Raw genomic sequence first — 25,260 nt, 5'->3', positions numbered from 1 at the left:
AGAAGATTTTGTCCCAAAAGCTGGGATCTTTGTATTTACTATATACTGCCTTGCTGAGGTAATTTACCCCAAATTTATTCCATTGATCCTTCCAAAACCATATTGTTTGATGATCACTGCTTTATACTACAGTTTAAGATCTGATACTGTTAGGCCCCGATTTTCACATTTTTTTTCATTATTTCCCTTGATATTCTTGATCTTTTGTTTTTTTCCAAATAGACTTTGTTATGATTTTTTTCTAATTTAGTAAAAACTTTTCTTGGTAATTTGATAGGTATGGAACTGAATAAGTAAATTAATTTGGGTAGGATTGTGATTTTTATTATGTTAGCTCATCCTACCCATGAGCAATTAATGTTTTTTCAATTGTTTGGATCTAGTTTTAATTGTGTGGAAAGTGTGTTGTAGTTGTGTTCATATAGTTTCTGTGTTTGTCTTGGCAAATAGATTCCTAAATATTTTATATTGTCTAGGGTGATTCTGAATGGAATTTCTCTTTCTAACTCTTGCTGCTGAGTTGTGTTGGAAATATATAGAAATGCCGATGATTTCTGTGGGTTTATTTTGTATCCTGCAACTTTGCTAAAGTAGTTGGTTATTTCCACTAGTTTTTCAGTTTATTCTCTAGGATTCTTTATGTAGACCATCATCATCTTCAAAGATAGTTTAGTCTCCTCATTATCTGTTTTAAAACCTTCAATTTCTTTTTCTTCTCTGATTGCTACTGCTAGTGTTTCTAGTACCATGTTAAATAATAGAGGTGAATTTCTTCCATGACCTTTTGATCCTCTGTTCCCATTTTGTCCATTCTACTTTTCCTTGTACTCTTTTCTTCATTGGATTTTTATGCCTCTTTTTCTAGCTAAGCAATTTTTCTTTCTAACCTGTTATTTTCTTCTTGCATTACTCTAATTTTTTCTTCCAATTTTTATTTGATCTGTCTTATTCTATTTTGAATTCCTTTTTAAGTTATTTCAGAGCTTGGGACAATTCTCATTTTTTCATTGGAGTTTTGCATGTGGTTGCTTAGACTCACCATCACCTGTTGGTTCTGTGCTTTGCTTTTTGTCCCCATGGAAATTTTTGAGGGCTAAATGCTTCTTTTGCTGTTTACTCTTTTCCCCAGCCTTTTTTTTTTGCCTATTGACTGGGAATTCTGAAAGGTGTCAGCGGTTTCCTTTGCTGCTAGCTTTTGGGGTTCAGTGGTATGAGCTATTTTGTCCTGGGGCTTGGTCTTCACCTTAGCAGCTCAGTCTTGAAAGAGCCTTCTGGGTGCACTGCGGGCTGGTGCCAGGGCATGGGACTTTAAAGGGAGGATCTGAGGTGTTTTTTTTAATTGAGATTGCCCCTGTCCCAGGATTCCAAAATTATCCTATGACCAGTCCAGAATCTGGTGGGGTGATAATTATTCATCACTCTTCTGAGTGCAGTTTTGATTCTGGTTTCCTCTTGTCCCATGAAAATCTCTGCTTACCTTTAAAATTGTGTTCAGTGGGAGAACCTTCTCGCTCCATCTTGCTGTAGGTTTTGACTGCTATAATTTTGAGGTACTTTGTAAAGATTCATTTGCAAAGATTGTCAGAGCAGTTTCAGTTTTGCTGCTACTAAGCTGCAATCTTGGCTCTTCCCCTCTAGGCCCAAGAGTAAATTTTAGTTCAAAGAAAGAGTGCTCAAGTCTCATCTCCCACAATTCTCTTCTGATAGGAAATGAGGAACATGTTGAGTTGCTGGTTTCCTTTTCACATTTGTAGTTTATTTCTTGATACGTGTCTTTAACAAAGAGTACCTAGAATCACTCATGGATCCCACTCAAGAGACTTTGTCTACAGCTCCAGCAGTTTCCCCTCAGTATTATCTCTACAGATTGAGTGTCAAATCTCCTTGCATCTACCGCCATAATTTTGCTCAACAGCTTGATTACACAAACTTTACCTAAACCTTTACAAATATAATGGGGAACACTATTTGAAAATCACTTATACACATATTTTCTGTGATGCTCCTTCAGTGTAGTATAATTTGATCTCTTTGAAGGCAGGGAGTTTCATTTTTATCTTTATATGTTCCTTGTCATATTATCACACAAAAAACAAGTGCTTAATACATGTGCATTGAACTGCTTTAGTCCATTTTCCTCATGATTTGAAGTGATATTCCCATTCATGATTTTACATCTTGACAAATGGCCAGTGATCACATGGTTTCATGGATTACTGGATGTGGAAAAGTTCTTAGAGATCATCTAATCCAACCCCTTAATTTTACTGATTATATAACAAATGTCCAGAAATGTATTCACTCCACTAAACTCTCATTCTGATGCTTCATGTTAATTTAGAGTAGGTCCTGGGTTCTCAAAGGCCAAACCAGCAGAGTCTCAGTTTTTCTAGATCCTATCAAGGTAGAAAGGTTTTGAGACTATGTTTAGGGGCTTGATTACATGCTTGATGTCTAATAAATAGCCTAAGATATGAAGTGCTCATTACCAAATGGCTGGCCATCAGGTGATGATTATTTCTGGCTACAAATTAAGGAATTATGTAAGGAATGAAGATATTTCCATCTATAATATTAGAAAGAACACTCACATGGATAAAAAGATTGACTTTTTTGAACTATTAAATATGTTAACCATATCCCCAATACATTGCTTATACTATTCCTTTCCAGTAATGACTTCATGGTCAAAATGCAGAATTGTGGCATTCTCCTTCTTAGCTTTTTTATTCATTTTCTTTAACCTTGTTTAGCATACTATGTGTGTACATGTGTGTAAATAGACATTGATAATAGGCTAGAATTTGCCATGACACTTTCATTTCATAGCCCTGCTTCCAAACGTTTGCTGCTTTTCTTAAAAAAATAATATTGGTGTTGAAATTTCCTTTATTTAGTATTTTAAATGCTATCTGGTGATATTTTTAAAAAGTTAGTTCAGCTATTTTTGGTAGGCTGAAAATTCTTTTTCTGATGCTTTTCCCAAGTTTTGGGATTTACAATTCTAAGCCTCTGGCCATATTACTCTCCACCTCCACCTACTAAAATTATCCAAGAACTATTCATTCTCCTAAAAAAAAATCTTTAAATTCTGCTTATTTCAAGAAGCCATCTCTAACTGCCTGAGGATGAGGTGATGATTTTTCTCAGTCTCACTTCTGAACACAGAACCCATAGGTGGCAGTGCTATAATTTTTCATGAACTTACCTTAATTAAGAAAAAAAGTACTGTTTCTTCCTCAATGAAAAAGAAATATGTATAAATCCTTTTCTTTGGCACTTTGGCAAGTTTTAGAACCCCAACTACTGAAAGACAGTGAGTCTTCTGTTTAGTTTATTTTAGTGGCAGAAAGAATGATTTCCATGCTCTTGCAATCACTTAAATGCAAAGCCTCCTTGTTTTCTCAAAGTAATTGGAAGGGAATAAGCATTTATATAATGACTAATACATACCAAGTACGATGCTAAACACTTCAAAATATTATCTCATTTGATTTTTAAAACCCTGGGAGATGGAGGCCATTATTATCTCCATCAGGTAAACTGAATGAAATAGAGGTTAAATGACCTTTAGATAGGTAATAAATGTCTGAGATTAGATTTGAACTCACAGCTTCCAGACATTAAGTCCCACCTTTTATCCATTATTCTACCTAGATACCTCTAAGTAGTCCTTCAAAAATCCTCAGATATCTTCAACAGGGCTTTGTGGACAGAGTCCTGGATTTGAAGTCAGAAGATTAGGTTTTAAATCCTGACTAACCAACTTGGTTACATATATATATATGTAAATATTTATGTCCTGGTGATAAAAGGAAAAAATAGTCCTAGTTTTCAGAGGGCTTATATTCAAATGGGGAAACTAATATGTACATATATGGATAAGAAGGTGTAATTGAAGGAAGATAGTAGTGGTTGTTATTGATCAAAATATCAGTGAAGCAAAACATTTTCTTTGAGAATGAAATGCATAATAAAATTAGGAGTGTGAACTAAGTAGGTGGAAAAAATATCTGAGGAAACAGAAGTCCAGAAACATTATTTGATTTACCCAAAATCATATAGTTAGAAAGTGGAAAGGATAGGGCTGATGATGAAGCATGACAGAAAAGAGTTAATGGCACTAAGGTAGCTACAATAAAAGAGCATTAATAAAATCTAAAATGCAAAAAGGAAAACAAAATAAATTTATAAAGTGACATAAATAGGTCAAATTTATAACAATAATATTATATTTAATATTTACCTTAACAGGGCTAGAGCCAAGATGGGCAGATTAAAGGAATCTATACAGTTGAACTTTCTCAATATTTCCCTCTTAATAACTTTAAAATAATGTTTAAATCAAAATCTAGAGGAACAAAGTCAACAAAAAAATCAGAGTGAGATATTTTTCTCTAAAAAACTAAGTGGTTGGTAAGTTTATAATACTAGGGATCATCTGAACACTAGAGATCTGTTAGAGGTATCTCTGGAGCCTGAGATGGCAATAATCAACATAGAAGGAGCAGCCACCTAAGATATTTTCAGCCTAGAAAATTTAACGGAGTCAGAAAAATGCTCAGAAAGAGATTACAGAGGAACCTTTATACGCATTAGATACATCTAGCACTGACTGTCAACTCTATTACCCATATGCAGTTTTGGGTCCAAGTTCTAGGAGGAAGAGAAGCACTGTGGTCAGTGACAAGGGAGCAAGGGGCCTGGGCATAGCGCCAAAACAAAAAGAAGCATTCGAAAGGGACCAGGGGCATTTCCTGTGCAAAGGCCAATGTCCATACTAGGAGACCAGTTATCACACCTCTTCTAGCACCTTGGAAATACCAAAGTCTTGCAGACCTCAGAACTAGTTCCAAAGACAACAGCATGAAAAAGCCTGAAACTTGGAACAAGGCCTCACTATCCCCAGTGAGCTGAACCCAAATTTAATATAAATTCCAAAGTCAAGAAATAGGCTGAAAAAAATGAGGGAACAAAAAATTAGCCATTAAAAACTAATATCTTCGAAGAGATGATCAAAACAAATTCAAAAAAAAGACAATATGAAAAGAGCTACAAAAAAAAAAAAACCTCAAAGAAAAATGATAATTGGACTTAAGTCTAGGAAGAATTCCTGGAAGAGTTAAGGAAAGAGGAAAGAGTGGCAGAGGAAAAATTGGGGGAAAAAGGGATAGTGATACAAGAAAATTTTGAAAAGAAAATTAATATCTTTATAAAAAAGGCAAAAAATATAGCTGGAAAATAACAGCTTAAAAATCAGAATTGGTCTAATGCTTAAAAAGGCACAAAATATCACTGAAGAAAAGAACTTCTTACAAGGCAAAACTGGCCACATGGAAAATGAAGTACAAATGTCATAGAAAAAAGTGACTAAAAATTAAAATTAGGCAAGTGGAAACTAATGAATCCTTGAGACATCAAGAAACAGTAAAATAAAAATTAAAAGAATGAAAAAATAGGAGAAAACGTGAGAGATCTCATCAGAAAAAGTGACTTAGGAATAGATTGAGGAGAAATCATTTAAGAATTATTGTCCTACCAGAAAACCACAATTAAAGAAAGAGATTAGACATCATATTTCAAGAAATTATCAAGGATAACTGCATTACTATCATACCTTCAGAAGGTAAAATAGAAATTGAAAGAATCCACTACTCACCAACTGGAAGAGATCCAAAATGAAACTCTTAAGTATAAGTATAATAATTTTCTAGAGCTTCCAGATAAAAGAGAAATTAGTTCATGCATCCAGAAAGAAACAATTCAAATACGGTAGAGCCAGCTAGGTTCATACAAGATTTAGCATCTTCCAGTGTAATGTACAGAAATGGACAGCCATTTTCTGTAGGTACAAAAAAGCAGTTTGCCACTTAGGAACTCAGAACCTGGCAAAGCAGCCCTGGGCATGTGCCAAGGTGACAGTTAGGGACAGGGTATAAATTGAGTCCACAGACGCCTCAGGGTCTCATTTTTCTCCTTGAGTTAGGGAGGCAGGAGGTGACAGTCTGCACCCCGGGAGCTGGGAAGTTTTGATATGGGCAGGCAGGCAGGGTCAACCTTTATTGCTAGCCATAACAAACACCTTTTATTGGCATAGCCAATAAGCTTTTTTTCCAATAAAGATTATTCAGCAAACAACAAGTATTACAACAGAATCTGACCCAGGGACTTCATTACCCTGGGCTCAGCAACAAACAGCTACAGAGTCAGAGGGAGACCCCCAAGGACCCTTTGTACTCTACTCCTTAGGGAACATTTTCAGTTTAAATATTTATTTAGACTTATAATACTCTAGGCAAGATTATTTAGGGTTTCCATCACCCATTCTCTTTCTCCCAATTTACCTACCCTTCAATTTACCAAATGAACCCAGTTTAATCTCTAAGCCTATAGTGATCTTTAAAAGTCAATCAACTTACTTTTAAGACAATATCTGTAATTGTGTAGTCAGATCCTGATAACATCTTAAACTGGTCAAAGCCATCATCAAGCTAGTGCTAATTTTTTAAATATAACCAAAGATTCCAGGAATTCAACATTTTTCTTCCTGGTTACCTTCTACAAACTGACAGCCAGAGACTGGTTACTAAGGCTTGTGGTTAGCTAAAGAATTCTCTCTCTTAGAGGAGGCTTAGCCCAGCTGATGTGGGAAAGAAATCTTATTCTTATATCAAGCTGTGCTTTGGGCTTCTCCTGAGTTATCCCAAATATAATACCTTAGCCTCCATACTGGTCATAACACTAGGTAAAGGAAGAAGAGGGCTTGGAATGTGACATCCAGGAAGAATTACTACTAAGATTCACCTCTCAGCAAAACAGAATATATATTAGGAGATATTTAATGGATATTTAATGAAATAGAGAACTTTCAAGAATCCTAATGAGGAGGCCAAAACTGAATAGAAAATCTTGCATTCAAATAGAAGACTCAAGAAAAGCATAAAAAGGTAAACATGAAAGAATAATCATAGAGGACCTAATGATTTTGAAGTATATTCCTATGTTGAAAGATAATAGATGTAATATCCAAGAACTTTATCATTATTAGGGCAGTTAAAAGGCATTTACATAGACAGAGAAAATAGATGTTTGTCAGTTATGTGGGAATGATTTCCAAAATAAACAAAGGGATACATTGGGAGAAAGGGGTAAAGAGAGTTATAATGGGAAAATTTTCTTGTCTAAGAGGTACACAAGGAAGCACTTTTACAATATATGACAAAATTGGAATGAGGGTGGGGTAACATAAAATGTTTAAACCTCATTATCATCAGAATCGGTTAAAAGAGGGAAGAATATATGTATTACACACACACACGCACACATATATATGTATAGCTACATATATATATATATATATATATAACATTAAGTCCTATATAAAAGTGTAACTTGCCCAATAGGGAAATAGAAAGGGGAAAAGATAGAAAGAATGTATTAAAGGAGACAGTAGTTAGAAGCAACATATTCTTTTGGTGAGCGACAGGTGGGGGGCCTCAGTGGCAACAAGCTTTCTGGTGACCATCTGGGCCCCTTTCAGATACTACTGAGGGAGGCCTCAGCCACCCTGCTGTGTCTGGATATTACAGAGTATCAGCTCATGGATGCCCATCTTATTAATATCTTGCCTACCCTATGCTGCTGTACCCACCTTTGCTATCTTGGTCTTTATGGTAACCCTGTTGCTAGTGCTGGAGTGAAGACCTTGCTTAAACAATCACAGGTATTGCCTGAGCTCCGGCTGATTGTACATCCAGTCCCTGTGGATTGCTATAAGGACCAGCCATGGCCACCCTCTTTAGCTAGCCTTCTAGAGGGTACCATGGATGAAAAGAAGCTTGCCAATGCATAAGCTGAGCTTCAGCAGTTGCAATAGGCCATACAATGTCATAATGTGCTATGGACCATGGACATATATGGTCACAGCAGCTTTGACTACTTCAGTCTGTAGTATATATATGTGTGTGTGTGTAAGTGACTGTGTGTGTATATATGTATATGGGGGGGGGTAAGTACAGGGAGAGACAGCATTTCTCCGCTTTGCTTTTTATGCAGGATCATCCCAAGACTATGCCACTTGCTTTGAGCTTTGGCAGAACCAGGATGAGCCCTACTCAGTATGTGCTTCTGAATGGGTTGTGTTAGAGTGTTACGTCCTATACTCCATTTCATGTTGGACACAATGACAGGATCGTTCTAGGGCTAGAAGTTTGGGTTTGGGGGTGGGGATGGGGATGGGGCAAAATAGGGGTGGAGGTGGGAGTGGGCACAGGTGGCTATTTTCCTGGGGATATTTATCTGTAACTGCAGGACCCATGCATAAAATCTGAATTTGTGGTCATTCCCCTAATATTCTTCCCCACCACCTCTCAACCCCCACCCAGTCCATTCCCCAATCTGTTGAGGTCACAGATGCTCACAGACCACAACACCAAGAATAATGGCAATACCAATGTAAAAAATAGAGACAGAGACAAAGACAAAGACAAAGACAAAGACAAAGACAAAGACAAAGAGAACATCAGAGCCAGAGAGACAGAGACAGAAAATAATGGGATGGAGGGAAATGCACTGTAGTCATAACTTTGAATGGGAATGGAATGAGCTCACCTATAAAACAAAAACAGATAAGCAAAATGGATTAGAAAACAGAATCCAACAATATGTTGTTTATCAGAGATGCACTTAAAACAGAAGGATATACACAGAATTAAAAGAAAGGGTTAGAGCAGAATCTAACATATTTCAAATAAAGTAAAAAAGGCAGGGGCAACAATCATGATCTGACATAGCAAAAGCAAAATTAGACCTAATTGAAAGAGATAAGCATGGAAACTACATTGTGCTGGAAGATACCATGAAAATGAACTAATATAAAATTTTTATAGGAAGCCTCTCTGCTAAAGATCTCATCTCTCAAAAATATATTGAGTATAGAACTAAGTCAGATTCATAAAAATAAAAATCATTCCTCAGGTGATAAATTGTCAAGGGATGTGAACAAGCAGTTTTCAGAAAGAGAAATCATATCTCTATAGTCACATGAAAAAAAATGCTCCAAATTACTACTCAATAAAGAAAGGCAAATTAAAACATCTGTAAGGTACCACCTCACACCTATCAGAAATGACAAATGTTTCAAAGGATGAGGGAAAAATAGGTACAATAACAAGTCTTCATGGACTTGTAAACTGGTCCAACCTTTCTGGAAAACAATTTGGAACTAGCCCCAAAGGATATAATATTATGCATATCCTTGGACTCAGCACTAGTATTACTAGGCCTGGATCTCAAAGAGATTAAAAAAAAACATAAAAGGAAAAGGATCTATATGACTAAATATATTTACCATAGCCTTTTTGTGGTGGCAAAGAATTATAAATTGAGAGGATGCCAATAAATTGGAGAATGGCTGAACAAATGGTAGCATATGACTTTGATGGAATATTCTTGTGTTGTGGGAAATGATGAGGGTGTTAGTTTAAGAAAATCATTGCAAGACCTATATGAATTGATGCAAAATCAAATGAGCAAAAACAGGAGGTCATTGTGCAACATATCAGTAATGATGAAGTGCAGATGAGTTGCGAAAGATTTGGCTTCTTTAATCAAGAAAATGATCCCAGATAATTTCAAAAGATTCATGATGAAAAAATATTGTTTACCTCTAGAGAGGGAACTGATGATCTCTTGAGTACAAACTGAAATATAACTTTCTCATTCCATTCCTTTATTTTTTGCTAATTTTTACATGGTTAATATGGAGATATGTTTTGAATGATTTCATATGTATAATTGATATCATATTCTTTCTTTTTTGAGTGGGTGGGAAGGGTTTAGGAGGGAGATAAAAGTTGGAACTCAAAATTTAAAAAGAAAATATGTTAAAAATAATGAATATTTTTAGAGAAGAAAAAAGAAAATAGAATGTATATTTTTAAATAAAAATAATCACCTAATAAAATAAATCATACAGAATATATGTTCATGGTTTTTCTTTTGTTTCTTGTCATATATTGAAAATTTTATGTTTGTTAATGATTTTTCAGTTTATGTTATGTTTTAAAAATGTCTTTATCTTATCTTTTCTCTTATCTTATATTTTACATTGGTTCAAAATCATGTCCATACTAAGCCAGAGAATATCCTGAACATTTCTAAGTTTAAATTCACTAGTTCTCTGGACTAAAGCCTCAAGGTCTCTGCCTTGGCATAAATTATTTGATCTTAAAAAAAATTAATCGACCTTTCCATCTTTTGTTGGCTGAGTGTTCTGGCTATGATTAAAGAACTAGGATTTTAATTTTTATCAAGGAGAGGTTCTAGCCACTATGATCTAAAAGGAAATAAAACACCTGTCATAACTTGAGAATAGCTCTACGGGAATTAAATACAAGAATCAGTAATAGGAAATGACACCCAGTAGAGAGTCAAGCATGCCTAGAAGCCATCATGAGACCACTAGAGACAAGAAGAACACATTGCTAAAAATAAAAGCCTAATCAATAGCCTATCACATGACAAGTGGACACCAGTAGAATAAACTTTTCAGCACAGAAGCCACACCTATTGGAGAACTGGTCCAGTGAAAACACTGTGAAGAAATCAACATGACATTAATGGTGTTTTGGTGATGGAAGCAAGAGTCAACTTTCTTTCTGTGTGTCCTAGCCACATGTGTGACCTTCATAGGTGATTCCTGTGTATACTTGTTCTTCACTAAGGCTGTGTACTTTTGTGGAATCAGGACCATCGTTTTATGGACCTTTCTATTATGCTTTTGCTTATTTGGTTATTTTGTTAAATGCCTTGCTTTGAACTATTTGTCTCATCTTAGTAGGAAGAAATTAAGTACGTTAGTGGGGGCTATTGAGCTGCAATTTTGAGTGGTTGTGGACCTATAAAATTGCTAGAACCTGGGACTGCTATTAGATAGACCATATATGTAATAAATAAATAAGAGAGTGCCCCCATTCCTACATGAAACAAATTATATGTAAATATGAATTACTTTGGTGAAAGCAGTAATAATTGGGGATATGGCAAGTGGGGAATTAAAAAAATATCTCATGTAGAAGATTAAACAAGCTTGAAGGGAGCATTAGATTCCAAGAGATAATGAAAAGAGCTAGGATTTCATGTTTGAAAGGAAGCCTGTACAATGGCACTTGGGGCAGGCATGGCCAAGAATAAGTAAGTCATTTTGGCTTGGAACATAGAGTATATGAAATGACTGGAGATTCAAATGGCAAATAGAGAAATTATATTTTATTCTAGGGGCAATAGGGTTTTACTAAAGATTTTTGAACAGGAAAGTAACATGGTCAGACCTTTGGATACTGGTTTTTAATTTATTGAATATATATTATTGAATATTGCTTTTTAAAGCCTCAGTTTCTTCATCTGTAGAGGAATGGGGAAGTTGGGGAATGAGTGCAGAAATGAGATTATCTTTGAGGTCCCTTCTGTATCTGAATGTATGATCATTTAATCATCACAACATTGAAAAGTATGCCTTATGTTTTATGGGTTTAAAAGCCTTTTTCTTAAAATGTTTAAGCTTCAAATGCAGAATTTAGGGGGGAAAATCTGTTCTTGCAGATGAAGTAAGCATTTATGTCTTATATTTTGGTCTAGTGATTGTTCTGAATTCCATCAAGCACATGGTTGGCATTCAGTCATGTTAAATTTGCAATCATTTGTGAATAGAGTGCACACATACCATGTATGTAACAGTGAAGTTCACACCACTTAGTAACATAAACTCTCACATATGTGCAATGGGGATCAGATGAATCCCAATGGGAACCCAAACCTTTCCTCTTATGTCTTTTTTTTCTCAGAAGAATACATTTGTGTGAAGGTCTATATCTATTTTAATTTTCTTTAAATCATCAATGGACACAGTTATTGAATACTCCAATTTTTAACTGTAAGGCTGCTCCCTGCTTTTGCTTTTTACAAATAAAGCAATGTTTATAGAGGATTTTAAAGATTTAGGATCACTCATTTTAAGAGATACCCTATTGGGCCTCTTTTACTGTTACAAAGCAGTTCCTAAAGGAGTGCATATTTCCTTAAAAAGCAAGTTTTATATTCCTTTTCTACTTAATAGGACACCAGGGGGTTGGCAACTACAAGAATTTATGACAGCTAGGGAATTTCTCACATTGGCAGTGGTCAAATTAGTTAAATTCAACTAACTTTTCTTCTGTAACCCTGATCTCTTTTGCATTCATTTCAAATAGTGAAATTCATGCCACTCAAGTTATCTCTTTTCATGCACACAATGTGGGTGTTCTGTGTTCTGAAGGGGTGCCCATTTGAGGCCAAATGGTCTCATTTAGAAGTCTTCCATGTTCCATTTCATTTTTTTCACACGCTCTATAATGAGATAATCAAATGAGATAGTATTTGTAAGTGCTTAGCACAGTTGCTGGCACATGGTAAGTGCTCTATAAATTCTAATTTATTATTATTTTTAATTATTATAGCTTTATTTTTGAGATCTCAGCCCTCTTCATAAGTTTACCTCTATCAGCATTTATGTTTGCCCTGAGCTCTTTTAGTTAGTCTCTCTGGATACAATATCTGTTTTCCTGATTAATATTATTTCCTTCCTGTCCACCCATCTGTTTATTTTAGTTATTCCTTCTTCTATGCAGGCTTCTGTATAGACTCCCCACATATGCCTGCTAGGGATGTGCATGAATAACAAATATAATGGCATGAATACCATGTATGGAGCAAATGGCTTAAGCAACAGAATCTGGAGACAACTCAATCTTAGCATACTCCTGAGTATTCTCTAATGTCAAATCAGGTCAAGTCCACAAGCATTCATTAAAAGGCTACTATATGGTAAGCAATTTCTTTAAGTGCTGGAAATACTAAGGCAAAAAAAGCAATCCCCAGGAGCAGCTAGGTGGCTCAATGGATTAAGAGCCAGGCCTAGAAATGGGAGGTCCTATGTTCAAATCTGGCCTCACACATTCTGTATCTGTGTTACCCTATGCAAGTCAGTTAACCCCGAATATCTGGCCCTTACCATTCTGCCTTGGAACCAATACACAGTATTGATTCTAAGACAGAAGGTAATGGTTTAAAAAAATCCCTTCTTTCAAGGGGTTCACAGTCTAATGAAAGAGATAGGTGGTATAAAACAAACAAATAAACAAACAAAATTCTATGTAAAAATCATCACCATAACTCATCTGCCCCTTCTCAGAACAGTTATGAAATCCTGAAATGCGGTCTCCTCAATGACATCTTTTTATATGCTATAACTTGATTCATAGATGGTGACAATGATGTGTATGTTCCCTATATTTGTGAAGACTGGAATCCATTTATATTTTATCATTTAGTGTCCATGTTGTCCCATGGATCTGCTGTAGAAAGTCTACCTCCAATGTGCTGGAATGCTTCATCTAGGTCTTTTTTATATTTTGTGGGCATCAGTGTAGGTATTTGCTCACTTGTTATTTCTCACTGTCCATATGTGAGCAGCCTATCTATTTTTGTAATCCTAAATATCTGGGCTAGATATCTCTTACATAACTTCCTGAATAGAAATCATCATAATGAGACAGTAGTTAACTTGGGTCGACTATGTTTTTCTCCATTTCCCTTAGACTATCCATTTCTGTAACTTTGCTTCTTTGGAGACTGGTGTGGCATGAGTTGTGGCCATACTACAGTGTTAGAAGTAGACTGAAAAGATAAATGTGTGTCAAGAAGTACTTTGTGATTCTGAAAAGAACTAAAATATGAATTCTTTTAAACTAATATGGAAAGTACTCATGACTGTCTTTAAATTCTACCTTTTATTCAATCATTTCCTTTTATCTGGACAGTCCCACTATCCAAAATACATTTTCCTTGATTTTTTTCTGGTTTTGTACTTTGCCTTGCTTCCGGTCCTTAAAGCTTTTTTGTTCAGTGCCCAGAACAGATCATTGTTGTTATTTGGTTGTTGCAGTCACACTAAACTCTTCATGATCCCATTTGGGATTTTCTTGGCAAAGATACCAGAGTGGCTTGCTATTTTCTTTTCCAGCTCATTTTACAGATGAGGAAACTGAGAAAAGAAGGGATAATTGCTTTGCCCAAGGTCACACAACTAGTAAGTATCTGAAGCCAGATTTGAGCTTATGAAGACAAGTCTTCCTGATTTCAGGACCAGCACTATTATTTACTGTGCCATTTTGTAAATCTAGCATAGAGCCACATGTAATTATTTACTTAATAAATATTTTTTGGTGATGAGATGACACCAGGGTAGGGAATATGCAAATGGTGCTACAGAGACCATTTCTATTGGCTGATAAGCATGTTCTATATAAGCTATTTTCCATGCTCATCTGACAAAATGCATGATATAGAAAATCAATGCAGAACAATATAGTTAGATGTCAACACAGGGTTATTGAGTTATTCGGTCATGCTATCAGAATGGAAAATCTATTTGGAAATTGCTCTGTGATATTTCTCTCAAGTTTAGGGGGATGCTGTAAAGTGTCATAACTCACTAACAAAACAAATATGAAAGCAATATTATGGTATAAAAAATCATTATTTTTGGTAAGGAGAAGAGGAGTTGGGGGATTGGGGTTTTTATTCAAATTCATTATTTTTACAGAAGAAATATACCTATATCATATGTCGGAGGTGAATTTACATTTTCTTCTGATGTAATCTTTAGATCCCTAATTCCCATTTTTAGACTGATTAAAAACTGGAGTCTATTCTCAATTACTAGATATAGGTCTATAATAGTACAAAATTGATAGGACCTGGTCTTATGGTTGACTAAGAATTCTAGGAGTGTAAACCAATCCAAAATATAGATGAAGCTGACTTTTTACAGTTTTACATATCATTTCTCTTCCTTGCTCCTGTGACTATGTAAGAATTATAATTCACCTTTTCCTCCTCCTTTAAATACTACACATTCCAACAAAATGGCTTACTTGTCATTTCCTGAATGTTACATTCCATTTCTCACTTTGGGCTTTTGCAAATGCTGTCTGATTATACCTGAAAAAATTCACCTCCACCTCTTTAAAACCTGAACTTCTTTCAAGTTTTGTCTCAGAGAGTAACTCCTATAGATGGAGCCTTTCTTGATTCTCTCATTTGTTAGTGTTATCACCTTGGCCAAAGCCCAGAAAAGATTATTGGGCACAATTGGAAGGTGGTATAAAGGTAGCTATGAATGTGTAAATGGAGATTAGGAGGAGATAAATTGCAGAAAGAAGATAAGCAGAGAGAAGAGCTAGTAAATTTGATAGTCTGAAATAGTAAGTAATTGCAAAAGAGAAAATTTACATGTGGTTTATAAGAAACTCAGAAATATAGGTAATTAAAAATATCTACCAAAGCATAAAACACATCATAAAGAAAGGGCAACAACTTTGTTTACAGGAATTGGGTAATGACCACTCTCTAATAACATTTTGGGCCTCTGTTCATAAGACTTGCCATACTTCTAAAACAGAGAAAGATCTCCATTCCTGCGTGCTTTGCTTAATATTCTGATGCATTATGATTGAAGGTGAAGAACATAAAGCGAGTAAAACTATATATACAATGATTGCAACAATGCAAATGGAGGGGGGAACAACAACAATAACAATCACTATAAAACATTTAAACCAGAGGGTTACAAAACTATAACCACAATGCTTGGCATTCCAAAGTTTAAAAATCTTTGAAATGAATAGAAGATGAGAAACTAGCATACTAAGGAAATGAGAAGGTAGAAAGTTACAACAGGAAATGAAATATGAAGCCTAAAGGTTAGAAGGCTATGGTAGATAATAGAGCTTTGGACTTTGGACATAACTTGTGATCCAAGATTAGAAGTGTTTTAGAATTCCATCAGACTATAGAAGATGAAGACTGTCTTTCTCTAGAACTGATCTCAATGTCTTATTTATCACAGTAACTTAAATGGTATTTTTCAAGTTTCTTGAATTGAAATAAATACTTCAAGAATTTTAAGGATTTCATTGGTATGGGGAGATATTGCACTGAAAAATCTTTTCAAATCCTCTGTGATTTAATTGATGACCTTAAAAAGTTGCTATGTCCCTAGCATTTATTCTGGGAATTCATTTAATTCATCACTCTAGTCACCACGTGAGAAGTCCCTCTGAATTTGGTTGAGGTGGTACTTAAATGCCAGACATCTCATCTGCCACAGGTCTCACATTTGAAGCCTTTCTAGCTTGAAAGGAAGTTCTCACTAAAGTCTGTGTTCCATTAGCATCCCTTTTGAGAACCCATGTTCACTTTTGTGTCATAAGGCACAGAGTAAAGAGAAAAGAGGAAATGATTTTCAGAGGTCTTGGGCCTAAAATGACCTTTTTCATGCCTTCTTTATCATTAATAATAGTATGGTTGTGAAATGCTTATTTGTAATACTCTTCTAGGTACCATGCAGAGTGACCTCGACATGTAAATGTTCCCAAATTCTTAAAACCAATATATTTTCCAGATTAAATGCATTTAATACATCAATAATTTATAATTTTTGAAAGATACATTAGCTAATGTGTGACAGATCCATTTTTTTTCCTTTAAAAACAAAATCATCTTGGAGAATAAATACTTTTTTTCTATATAAGTAAGATTTTTTTCTTCTTACTTTCATAACCTAAACAGATTTGTTTTGGTTTTGCATGATTTGGATTTTTGGGAAAAAATAGTTCTGGAACACAAATTTCAGTAGAATTGGAAAAACTACAGTCTGATACAATATCCCCAATTTGCATATATACACACTAACGGAGGAAGCCCTTTTTTTGCATTTTCTTGTTTATTAAATATTTCTTGCTAAAATGTTGTCAACGAATAAGTTATCACTTAATCTTTTATAAAGAATGTTTTTAGAAACATGTCATTTTACTAACTAGTCACTAAAAGTGATAAAAGATTGAAAATAGACATGAATAGCCAGCTTGCCAGAGATTTAATGGGGCTAGGAACTCTCAATAATCTAACTAAGATATGTTCCAAAGGATGTATTTATATAAATTACTTATTTTAAAGCAAATACTGTAGAATCTCTCAGAAAAATTGGCTAGTGAGAAAACATTAATTTAACAATACCATAAATGACCAATAAGGATTTGGGCCAAAGAACTACTGACTCCCCATCTCAATTATTCCTTCTTTCAGTAGTAAAAGCCATTTTTCACCTGTTCATTGTTAGAAGGAAGCCCTAGTTTTACCCTCCTTTTTGTTAACATGTTTTGCAAATGATACTCTCTAGTTGTGTGAAGAAAGAGATAGTTGAAGAAGCTCAAGAGAGTAGAGTTGTGAGAAACTGAAGAAGCAGCTCCCTATTAGTAATATGGAGTTCATCCTTGAACTAGAGATATGATTCTCAATGATTCATGTGTCCTACAAAGAAGGAAGTGGATTTCTCCTTATTGATGGAGTTGGATGCTCCTCTTCTCCACATTCTTCCATTATTAGAATCTGTAGCAGAAAGTAATAGCTTACTTTGGAGAGGAATTATGAGGTTTGGTGGGTCTTTGGGTCCTAAGAACAGGTTATTAACAAGAAGCATGTGATTGAGTTTGACTGAAATTATCAGGTGGAATGTTCTAGTTTTGGGTTCTTGAGCTCACTTTTGATTTCTGTTGATATTTGAATTGGGTGATGAGAGAGTGATTTCTGGGCTAAAGATAAGAAAAGTCACTTCTCAGAACTACTCTCATCCTTACCTCTTTTCTTTTAGTAGGATATAGATTCTTGGCCCCATTTCTGCTCTTTATATCCTGATAATTGAACAGGAGAGAAGGGCTTTTATTCCCCTTCATGATCCCTTCTCCAAGGTTGAGCAGATGGTTAGTCTTGGTCCTGTCCACCTCATTTTCTTCCCTTTTCCTCTATATAACCCTAGACTATATGCCCTTGCATCCTACAGGCCTTGTGAGGCTACAGTAAAAAGATATTGCTCCATAAATAATTCTCCTCCTTGTTAGAAAGTTATTAATAAGGCCTCTCTTTTCAATAGATTGCTATGTTTGGTACTAAATTTTTCATAAATATACTATTTATTTTGGGCTAATTGGGTAGCAAAATGGATAGTGCCATTCTAGGGGTCAGGAAGACTTACCTTCTAGAGTTCCTATCTAGCCTCAAAAACTAGTTGTATGATCCAGGGCAAATAACTTAGCCTTCTTGCCTCAGTTTCCTCATCTATAAAATGAGGTGAAGGAGGAAATGGCGAATCATCTAGTATATTTGACCAGAAAACTCAAAAAGGAAGCGCAGATAATTGACCACTACTGAAATGACTGGACAACAACTACATATAAACATTGGTTCACCTGACAGGATCTAAGATCTTTAAGGGCAGGAATTATTTCATTTTGGTCTTCATTTCCCCATTAGCTAGAATAGTGTCTGGCATATAGTAGCTACTTAACAAATGGCTGTTGACTGCCTATTTGATTAAATTACCCAGTCTATATTTTGATGAATCCCTTTAAACGTCTATTTTTCTACAGAAAAATTCCCCAGTAATTTTGTGTGGCTTAGCTTTGTAGGCTTGCTCTGATCAAGGACTAAAATGATTCTGAGTCATATAAGCAAGATTTAGAACTCAAGTTCATAATTTAGAAACCATCTGGTTCAACCTCCTCATTTGAAAAAAGTGAGGAAATTGAGGTTCTAGAAGGCTTGGTGATTTCCCTAATTTCAAGTAGGTTACTAGGACAGAACCAGGATTTGAACACTGATTTTCTGATTCCATATCCAGCATTAAATTTCCACAGTACTACAATGATCATTAAATGGATTTGAGTATATGATAGCCTTAAAAGCAGGTGGAAGTTCAGGCTTTCCCTATTTCAGCAGGTCATTTGGAGGGTTAGGAGGATTTAAGGAGAGGTGTTCACAACCAGAAGATATTTTGTTTACAAGCATACTACTATTCATGCTTGAAAATGCTGTTTTTAGTGGACAAAAGAAAAACAAAATGAAGGGTTCCCTCATCTCTTTCCACATTTCACATTTTATTCATCAACTAGAGAAGCAAACTAATATCTATTTCTCAGAAAAAAAAACACTGAGAATTTGTTTCTCTGATAGCCCTTAACCTTTAACTTGGATTTGTTGTTGTATAGTTGTTTTTTTTTTTCAGTTATTTCCTACTCTTTATGACCCCATTAAGGTTTTCTTGGCAAATATTCTGGAGTGGTTTGCCAAAACTAGGAAACTGAAGCAAAAAGGATTAAGTGACTTGACCAGGATCATATAGCTAGTAAGTATCTGAGGCCAGATGTGAATTTAGTTCTTTTTCATTCAAGCTCCAGTACTCTATGCTCTGTACATCTCACTGCCTTTTAACGTCCATGGTTTATATAAGTTTGAATTCCAGTGAACAGACTTTTAAGTACATGTGGTAAAATATATGGATCAATCAACACTACAAATTTGAATTATATTTAAATTTATTCTCAATATTTAGCATTCCAGAGACATATAACTACAAAGAATCACATGATTCCAGGGATACACAGTTACTTTAGGTGAGCCAAGAAAAGTAGATCTGTAAATGGCAGGGAATTGAAATTTCCCCTCCCATTTCAATATCTGTATGATTGGAGTCTGAGATTCCTGGAAGCATAATGCTAATTTGGAAAATAAAATGGTTATTAAATTTGACTGTTTAGAAGAGAAAGAAAAAAAATTCCCCTGACATCAGGGAAAGGGGTGACCATGAGTGAAACTGATGACATTTGGAACAGAATCCTAAAAGTCACTATTAAGGCATACTTTACCTTTCTTCTTTTGCCCTGTAGGAAAAGAGCATTTTCTGATCTTAAGTTTCTTTGGGGAAGTAAAGGCAAGGGGCTAACCTGAAGCCCCTTGCCTGGGAAATGTCTTTGGGTAGCTGCTGAGAGGGAGAGAGGGTATTTGAAAGGATAGAGGAAATGATAATAAAAAGTCAAGTTGAGCTACAGGGTACTGGAGGAGGGGGAGAAGGTACATTTGGAACACTGCAGGGTGCTCCTTAGGCAGGACTGTGCTGGCGTGCTGCACACCCACTGACTGTATATATCTGTGGGCTAAAACCTGGGCTCAGCCTTAATGTGGCCAATGAAAATTGACATTTCCCATATCCCAGGGTTAGCTTAACAGTAATTAAAGCATCATATTGCACACTATTCTTTTCCGTTATAATTTAAGTGGATTTTTTTTTTGCTATTTTAAAAACCATTCTAGTTCCCACTGTGAATAATGAATACAAATAAAGTTGAATGTCACAGCCTGGAATACAAATCAAACTGGAAGACCCATAAATATCCCAAACACTTGCCCCTATTACCCACTAGGCGAAGACTCTACAACTTACTCCTTGCTGTCTTTATAAACCCAGACCTGGAACTTTTTTTTTTTTCTTTTTGGTTGCAAGACAACTTGACGGAACCTTTAGTGTCATTAAGAATTACTTATACCCTACACTGTTAAATGGCCTTTTTTCTTTAAGTTTGCCATTGAATTCTTTCCCTCTAATCCCCACCTCAGTAATTCATTCATGTTTCTTAGTAGAAAGGCTGTTGTACCATGTGAGTAGTATGTTTAAGGAGCTAGGCAGACATACCTACTCTGAAATCACAGGGTCTTTTAGACACAATGATTGTTGCCTTGCACCAAATTGAGAATAGGAGTCATATTCATTTTCTATACCTCCTAAATGTGTCCTTTAAAAAATCCAGGTCCCCTAGGAGTGGCTATTATATGGTTATACTCTGCTCCAATTTTGAATGAGATATTGTCATATTCTGCCTCTGAGTAACACAACAGAAGGTTTACATCAGCACATTTCTCTCATCTCATTGTTCTCCATCTAAAAATGGGAAGAGAAATTGGAAACAGCTTTATTTGGTCTAGGTTCGAAGGATAGTACAAAAAGGTTGGGATCTTATGCCTGCATTTATAAATGAATCAGGTATTGAAGATTTAGAGGGGTATTGCTTCTCATCAAGGGCAAAGGGAGAATGATAGAAAGGGCATGGAAGGACTTGGGGAGGGGGGAGAAAAAAGAATATAGCTCTTACCTACCGTCTCATTTCAATGCAGCATGGTGATAAGAATTTGATTTTTTTATTATTATTATTAGCCTGAAAAGCATTAGTATTGTCATACAGATGGTCACCTATGTTGGAAGCTTATGAAAGAATTCTAAATTGTAGAAAGATTATTCTAAATTTAGGAAAGCATCAACTCCCTAATGCTAAAGGTGGAGCCATGCTGCTAAACATATTAGTATTTCTTAATTCAAACACCTGTTCAGCCCGAATGATACATAAAAAAGCTCTTATTTATTGCTTGCATCTCCATTTCAGATTTAATCTCACTATAAATTCATCTCATGTTAATTTATGTGCAAACAAAGACACACACATTTTAAATATCCGAAATGCTGGAAATAAACTTATTTTTAATTTTGTGCTTGTTTTCCATTTGTCAACCAGCAAATGAAAGGACTGAATAAATCATGCACTAATTGCCAGCGGTGCTAAATTTAGTGTGAGATCTGGAATCCTTTTGATCAAAACCGCTGAATATGAAATCGTCCTCAGCTCTCTAGGCAACTTTATCCGCCTTTCTATTCTCCATCTGTCAGTCACCTGGGAATTTGTGAACTATTCCATATGTCAGGCTTGTCAATCACAATGGAATGTGGGAACTATCTGCTTACTGCATAGGAATTCTTGTTAAAAAATTAATCTGCATTAAACTAGTAGCTCTAGATTTTGAATGCCATATTGTTTGGTGTTTTGAAACATTTTTATCTCTATAAGGTTAGTAAAAATAAATTTTATTTAAATAGCATAGTCCAAGAGTCTTTCTTTAGAAATATATAGTAGTGTGACTACAATGCACTCCTTTTACATCTTGTTTTATGTACTGCCTATATGAAGATATATATGTATGCATATATACACATATTTGTGTATATATATACATATATATATGAGAGAGAGAAAGAGATTTGTTAGGCTATGTATTCTGAAACATTAAGAGTTTAATGAACAATGCATTTTAAGTAACTTTTGGATTTTTTTTGTACTTAACTTTGAAAAATCTTGAACATTTTAAATCTTGATCAAGAAAATTGTATATTTTGCTGTTTCCAGAACTTTCATGATAATTAAGACCAGTGTCACTGAAAGCTAGAAAGAAAACCCCAAAATGAATAAAAAATAATACAGATATCATGTTAATATCATATTATCATGCATAAAGTTGTCTTCATCATGACATTTTTATCATTATAAAACAAGTTTTTATTACTAATATTCCAGCACTAAATATATACATTACACAAAAAAATGTACAAGTAAAATAGCACAACTATCACGAATCTTCCAATCATGTTTAATAAAGGATGCCCCAACATAATAGTCTCCAACAATGTAGTCTAGTTATGGGCTTTTAGAATGAGTTTCAATTCAATAATCATAATATTTACAGTGGTAGCTATTTATAGTTTTATAGTTGTATAAAGTGCTTTCACATTTAACTATTTCATTTGATCCTCAAAATGTCTAACCAGACAAGGTAGATATTACCTCCCTTATCTTAAAGTTAAGAATAGTGAGGCTCTGAAGTTGAAAGACTTGCTCAAGGTCAAAGGGCCATTATATGGTAGAACTTAGTCTTCAGACCTCAATCCTAATGTTCTTTCTATTACATGAAAGCATCCCTCCAAAGACTAAATCCAATGATTTTTAGTCTGACCAAAGACTGAAGGGAAAAAATTCAAAAAGTATAATAGCCTTGACAACTGGAAATCAAAGAACATTCTTCACACATGTGTTGGTGAGAAGTGACTGCTTGACAGGACTCTTAACTAGAACCAAGAGGTAAGTAATTTTTCTCAGTCACGCTACCTAAGAATTTCCAAAGGATAGATATAAGATCATCAGCTCAAATATTTGTAACTGGAAGGTATCTCAGAAACTAGCAAGTCCAGTCCCCTCATTTTATAAATCAGTTGGCCAAGTTTACATAAGTGGGTTTTAGTTTTCTCCTACAAATCTATTGTTTTCTCTACTGTTTCATATTTTGTATAAGGCTGCAATAGTTTTGCTTGAGTGAAAAAAGAGAAAAATTGAAATAACTAAGTTGCTAAATAATAATAATATGAAATTATCATTTTTGCTTGTGTAAGAATTAAAGGGTAAATGTGAAAGTTTTTATTACAAAAGAGTAGTAGGCATTTATTCAAGAACACTATCATACAAACATCAAGATTAAATCAACTGTGCCAGCTAATGGAATGTATGAGTTCAAAGGGAATCTTTCTAACTATGTGATAGAAGGCAAAAACATTCAGAGATATATGAAGTGCTGGGCATGAAGGCAAGAAAATCTAAGCTCAAATCCAGCCTCAGACACTTAATAGCTGCATCACCTTGACCAAGCTGCTTATCTTTTCTTGGCCACATTTTCTTCATTTAGAAAAAGAGGATATTGGACTAGATAATCTCTAAGGTCCCTCTAAATCTTTGATTCTATGATATTCAAAATGGAGATGTTTCAGTCTCCTTTCCGAAATACCTATTCCTGCAAATATACCATTAACAGCTGTGGTTTTTGCAGAATGGTGCACTGTAGTTTCACATAATCCTCAATGTTCCTAGATCTTCTCCAGAGGCAGTCAACAGAAAGGTGAATACCACAAGTTTAGACCATAATTCCTTCTGCATTCATGTTGCTACTAAGAGAGATATGAATAAGATAGATTCATTAAAGAGCGATTGTGTGAGAACAGGGATAAACCAGGTTGAGAGTAACCTCAGACTTCAAACTTGTTGAGTTAGCAAGGTGCCTACTCTAAGCATCTGAAGATTTCCCCAGTGGAATGGGTACATAAGAAAAATTTGTTGTAATAGCCTCTATAAAAGAGATGCTGTGAATAGTTTTTCACTTACTGGTCCTTTTTTCCTCTTTCTTTGACATCTTTAAGGTATAGGCATACATGTGCCGGAGCCAAATTAAATTTTGTTCAATTTTCTATGTGAATATTTATACATCAGAGAACTGGCAAATACTATAAATCAAGACTTGATTTATTGTTTTGTTGATCTTCTAGATTTCAAAAAGTATTAATAAATCAGGTTTAATTTAAAAGTATGTAACTTTGTACAATTTTACCCCCATCAGAGAAGTGGTTATTAAACATTTACCAGTATATCACTGAATATAAGTCTGATAGGGCCAACATATAGGTATTTGTACCAGAGCAATGTTTTCATGATGAAAGCACAGCCTGGAGAACAGAAACTTTTGGAATGACATAATCAATATTTTCAAATGTGTAAAGGGTTTTTTATGTAGAACTGGGAAATTATTGGGCAAATCATAAGATATGATGTGATGAGATATTGCATTAAAAGAACTTTTTTTAAACCTTAACTTCTATTGGCTCATAGGTGGAAGAGTGGTAAGGGTGGGCAATAGGGTGATTTGCCCATGGTCACACAGCTGGGAAGTGTCTGAGGCTGGATTTGAACCTAGGACCTCCCGTCTCTAGGCCTGACTCTCAATCCATTGAGCTATCCAGCTTCCCCCTTAAAAGAACTTTTTGAAAGAAACGGTTTAAGAAAAAAGTTCAAGAGAAAATTGAGGACTATCAAATGCTTCAAAGTTATCAGAAACCAGAGAATAATCTACATAATAATAATAATAATAACATTGTAAAGAAAAACAATGTGGGAATTTTAAGAACCCTTATGAAAGCATTTAGCAGTCATAATTCCAAGTGATGATCAATAAACACACACTTCTGGACAAAGAAGTGATTAACTTGATATGCAAATTATCACATGTATTCAGATATGGCCAATATGGGGATTTATTTTGCTTAAATTGTCTAAGACTCTACAATATTTAATGCACTATGTCAGCTATTGGGAGAGATAGAAAAGTCAACTATACATTCCATGCCCTAAAAAAAAAGCTGCATATAGGTCTCATAGCATAAATAATATTTTTGCATACTGCAATTATGTAAGTTTACATAATAAACTGCAAGTAGAATGTAATAAGTCTGTGAGTGTTGCCAAATCATAAAGAACAAACATGGCTCAAGAGATAAGAGAAGACTTCCCAACTCTACTCCATGGTAGAGATGGGCAGTCTACAGGATCTCTTTTTTGCAAATATTTTCAGATATTTTTATTCTCAATATATTTGTTGATTTCTACACACACACACTTTCTGATGGTT

The sequence above is a fragment of the Gracilinanus agilis genome, chromosome 3 (genome assembly GCF_016433145.1).
Source record: "Gracilinanus agilis isolate LMUSP501 chromosome 3, AgileGrace, whole genome shotgun sequence".
Taxonomy (NCBI): domain Eukaryota; kingdom Metazoa; phylum Chordata; class Mammalia; order Didelphimorphia; family Didelphidae; genus Gracilinanus; species Gracilinanus agilis.
The sequence above is the reverse complement of the archived record's forward strand: the minus strand, read 5'-3'. Positions refer to the sequence as shown.